This window comes from Penaeus chinensis, chromosome 27, assembly GCF_019202785.1.
Source record: "Penaeus chinensis breed Huanghai No. 1 chromosome 27, ASM1920278v2, whole genome shotgun sequence".
Lineage (NCBI taxonomy): Eukaryota > Metazoa > Arthropoda > Malacostraca > Decapoda > Penaeidae > Penaeus > Penaeus chinensis.
This window is the reverse complement of record NC_061845.1, coordinates 30,105,335-30,110,334: the sequence shown is the minus strand read 5'-3', so window position 1 is coordinate 30,110,334 and position 5,000 is coordinate 30,105,335. Positions and strand designations below refer to the sequence as shown.

At 44.8% G+C, this 5,000-nt stretch overlaps 1 long non-coding RNA gene across 1 annotated transcript in view; it reads left to right on the top strand.

Moving 5' to 3' along the window:
* LOC125039260 overlaps positions 1-1,707 on the top strand; it is an 8,100-nt gene extending 6,393 nt beyond the window's left edge. The window contains exon 3 of the long non-coding RNA XR_007116110.1: positions 1,584-1,707. This is a non-coding gene — a long non-coding RNA (uncharacterized LOC125039260). The remainder of the gene's footprint in view (positions 1-1,583) is intronic.
* The last annotated feature ends 3,293 nt before the right edge of the window (positions 1,708-5,000 follow it).

Sequence of the window (5,000 nt, the reverse complement as noted above, 5' to 3'; positions counted from 1 at the left end):
ACTATGCGCATTTTTACCTCCTACTGTTTATTGCTTTATTCCATTCCCTCTTATCTAAACTTTTGCCTTTCCATTTTTTTCCTCTTTTTTTTTGCTTATTGCATCGCCCCTCCTCTATCTTCATATCAGCTGGAATTCTTTCTCATCTTGTTGGTTAAACACCTCACCCCTCTACTCTACCTTGACCCTAGAAGCTCTTTCTCCTCTTCCCTTTCTCCCCTTCTCTCCCCTGCTTCCTCTTCTCTCCCCTTCCTCCTCTCCCCTGCTTTGTCTTCTCTCCCCTTTCTCCTCTCCTCTCCCCTTTCTACCCTATTCTTCCCTTTCTCCTCTCCTCTCCCCTTTCTCCTCTCCTCTCCCCTGCCTCCTCTCCCCTCCCTTTTCTCCTCTCCCCTGCCTCCTCTCCCCTCCCTTTTCTCCTCTCCCCTGCCTCCTCTCCCCTCCCTTTTCTCCTCTCCCCTGCCTCCTCTCCTCTCCCCTTTCTCCTCTCCTCTCCCCTGCCTCCTCTCGTCTCCCCTGCCTCCTCTCCTCTCCCTTGCCTCCTCTCCTCTCCCCTGCCTCCTCTCCTCTCCCCTGCCTCCTCTCCTCTCCCCTGCCTCCTCTCCTCTCCCTTGCCTCTTCTCCTCCCCCCTGCCTCCTCTCCTCCCCCCTGCCTCCTCTCCTCTCCCCTGCCTCCTCTCCTCTCCCCTTTCTCCTCTCCTCTCCCCTGCCTCCTCTCCTCTCCCTTGCCTCCTCTCCTCTCCCCTGCCTCCTCTCCTCTCCCCTGCCTCCTCTCCTCTCCCGTGCCTCCTCTCCTCTCCCTTGCCTCTTCTCCTCCCCCCTGCCTCCTCTCCTCTCCCCTGCCTCCTCTCCTCTCCCCTTTCTCCTCTCCTCTCCCCTGCCTCCTCTCCTCTCCCTTGCCTCCTCTCCTCTCCGCAGTCTCCTCACCTTTCCCCTTTCTCCACTCTTCTCCCCCTTCCCCTTTCTTCTTACCCTTTCTCCTCTCCTCTCCTCTTTTCGTCTCCTTCCTTTTCTCCTCCGATCCCTCTCCCTCTCCCCTCTCGCTTATTTGCTTGAGAAAGTTCGTCATCAGTTTTGTGGGCATCATTAGTCATCAGCGAGACTCTAGAGTGGTGTGCTAAGTGTTTCATTATGTCGAGAAGGAGAGAGACGTGAGCGAAAGGAGGGAGAAGAATTTTGTAAACGGAGCCGGCGTAATTGAGAGATATATAAAGGACAGGAAGCTTATGAAAAGATTTTTATTTTTTTCGTTTTCTTTTCGTCTTTTAATATCCCAAAGTGATTGAAGGTATAGGAACGTAAGATTCGTTACAGGTCGAGGCCATAATGGAAATAGATGAATAGATAAATAAATTAATTAATTCATGAAGCGAATAACAGAGAAATAAAGAAGAAGAAAATGAAACCCCATAGTTTTCAATAAAGATAAAACAGGCCAAATAAATATACACAAAGCAAATAAAAAGAAAGAAAATATAACAACATTTTTTCCCTCTCTCTCTTTTTAACAGCCCTTACAATTAAGCCCCTACCCACTGCCTGCATATACTCACGACCCCTTTATTCCTCTTATGTCTCTCCCACAGCCGTTGGACCGCGACCCCCCTCATGGCAAATCCCAGTGGCGTCTACGTGTTGCTGCCTCGGACGGAGAACTCAAAGCCTACACAGCCGTCCACGTTAATCTCAAAGACATCAACGACAACGCACCGTATTTCCCCAAGTCAATCATCAACGCTACGATATCAGAAAACACTCCTGAAGGTAAGTGTGCGTGCCTGGGGGAAGAGGAGAGTGAGGGGTGTGGAGGGGGTGATGAGAGAGGATTAGGGAGAGAGATGTGAATGGTGGATGGATGGATAGATGAATCGATAGATAGATAGATAGACAGATAGATAGATAAGTAGAGAGAGAAAGAGAGAGAGAGAGAGAGAGAGAGAGAGAGAGAGAGAGAGAGAGAGAGAGAGAGAAGAGAGAGAGAGAGAGTGAGAGAATGAGTGAGAGAGAGGGAGGGAGGGAGAGAGAGAGAGAGAGAGAGAGAGAGAGAGAGAGAGAGAGAGAGAGAGAGAGAGAGAGAGAGAGAGAGAGAGAGAGAGAGAGAGAGAGAGAGAGAGAGAGAGAGAGAGAGAGAGAGTGAGTGAGTGAGAGAGAGGCCGAGAGTGAAAGAAAGAGAAAGAGACAGGAAAGAAAAGAAAAGAGAAAGAGAAAGAGGAAAGGCGTAGAAAACCGACCCAACTCCTATTACTCTTTTCTTTGCAAACCTATCACTCTTTTCACGCAGCAGTAATTAATTTGTTTCATTTCCTCTCATTTCAAGCTGAGCCTTTGCTATGAGTCATGCTTCCGTAACATCAGGCGCGATTGTTTCGATGATAAATCAGGTTCTGTCAAAGTTGCGAATTGTAAATTATGGAAATTCGTGAAAGTAATGGGGGAGGAAAATCACTTTTGTGAGAATGTTATTATATTAAAGTATTTAGAAAAAAAAATCGATATAAACGCTCACAGTTGAAAATGTTTTCCTTTCAGTGCAGTACCTTCGTTAAAGATTAAATTAAACGTTCACAAAAAAAAAAAAAAAAAAAAAAAAAAAAAACTTTCAAGGAGAAAGCAATACTCTCGTTTGAAAGCTATAATAGGTTGCATATATTGTGAATATTGGCAAACTTTAGCCGATGATCTCACTTAGGAAAATAACTTAATAAGTATCATATACGTAAGCTTCAAGAACACAACACGTATAAGTGTGGTTCTTACAAGACGTTTTTAGTGAGAAAATAGTCCTAAAAAATGTGAGATCTTAGATTTTGTTCTGTGTGTGTGTGTGTGCGTGCGTGCGAGCGTGCGTGCGTGTGTGTGTGTGTGTGCGTGTGTGCGTGTGTGCGTGTATGTGTGTGTGTGTGTGTGTGTGTGTGTGTGTGTGTGTGTGTGTGTGTGTGTGTGTGTGTGTGTAGTGTGTGTGTGTGCGTTTTTACTATGTGGAACGCTTGATGAGTTGGAAATGTCAAGTTTTTATGCCAGTTTTGTTATGAAAGTGCTTCGTTTTATTGGTCTGTACACGTTACTTTTTGTTGTTGTTGTTTAGCGCACATACCTCCCCCCCCCCCCCCACACACACACACACACACACATACATATAGATCGATTGATGGATAGGTAAACAGACAGGTATGTAGGTAGGTAGGTAGATAGATAGATAGATAGATAGATAGATAATAGATAGATAATAGATAGGTAGGTAGATAGATAGGCAGACAGACACACAGACAGACAGAAAGATAGACAGACAGATTGACAGAGAGACATACAGACAGAAAGACAGGTAAGCAGATAGATAGGTGAATATATATATATATATATATATATATATATATATATATATATATATATATATATATATATATATATATATATATATATAGGCATGTATAGACACAGGCATTAATAGATCGATAGGCATATATATGTGTATGCATATTTGTACATACCAAGCTCAGAAAAGTTAACCTACGAATAAGCCAAAGTATCGATTAAAATGCGCCTCGGGAGTTTGTGTAGCATCTCCAGACTCCCGTTCGCTGCCACTGTATCTCAAAGCGAGATTTGATTGCCCTTGCCTCGGGGGCGAAGGCGGGGAGGGAGAGAGAAGGCTAGGGGAGGCGGAGGGAAGGAGAGAACTGTGGAGGAGTAAAGAAGAGGGTTGGAGAGAGAGAGAGAGAGAGAGAGAGAGAGAGAGAGAGAGAGAGAGAGAGAGAGAGAGAGAGAGAGAGAGAGAGAGAGAGAGAGAGAGAGAGAGAGAGCTAGGGGAGGCGGAGGGAAGGAGAGAACTGTGGAGGAGTAAAGAAGAGGGTTGGAGAGAGAGAGAGGGAGAGAGAAAGAAAGAGAGAGAGAGAGAGAGAGAGAGAGAGAGAGAGAGAGAGAGAGAGAGAGAGAGAGAGAGAGAGAGAGAGAGAGAGAGAGAGAGAGAGAGAGAGAAAGCTAGGGGAGGCGGAGGGAAGGAGAGAATTGTGGAGGAGTAAGGGCGAGGTTTGGAGAGAGAGAGAGAGAGAACGGTAGGGGAAACAAGGGGAAGGAGAAAATTGTGGTGTAAGGGAGAGGGAGAAAGGGGAGGATGCGTCAATCGTTTTTTTTTTTTTTTTTTTTTTTTTTTTTTTTAGGGGAACTTTGTTCATAAGTGTACATTTTGTTTTGTAGGAGGAAATATATTTCTTTAAAAATGTACATGATGTTTTGTTGAGGGAAATCTTTTCAAATGTACATGGTTGATAACATCTTTCGTGTTACTTATCACCCAGTAATTAACCCAGACTATTACTCATTATTATGTCTCGATAGTACCACCAAATTAGTTGTTTACGAAAATCTGAAATAAGGAATTAAACATTCGTATCCCCTCCCTGCACAGACTCCTCTAATTGTAAGAGAATTTGCATGCATCTTTTCACCTCTTCCCCTTCTGCCCCTAACAAGCAGCATCACCACTCTCGAGTTGGGTGGCTTCAACATAACGACGCCGGCTCTTTAATAATGCGTTAAATCTGCAAGTTGAATTGCTGATGATGCAACTATTTTGTCACTCTCCGCTGAGGTCGTCTCGTTAAGACTGCCTCGAGTCTTTGCATATGCACGCTTTTTGAAGTGTGTGTGTGGGGGGAGGGGGGATATATGTGTGTGTTTGTGTGTGTGTATGTGAAGGGTGTGTGTTTCTGCATGTGTTTTTGTTTGTATGTGTGTATCCGTCTGAATGCGTTAGTGTGTGTGTGAGTTCTTGTGTTCGTCTCTGTTTGTTTGGAGTGAAAGTCCCTTTTCTGTCAATGTTTGTGTCTGTGTGTGTATGTACATGTACGCGCGTTTGTATGCGCATGTATGTATGTATCTACTCCTAAGATCCCTCTCCCGATCTTTTACACCAAGACCGTTTCCGCCGCCATTATGCATATTCATCGCCCCACATCTTCCTTCCCTGACTCTCCATCCTAAACCAACTTGCATGTTAACTCTCT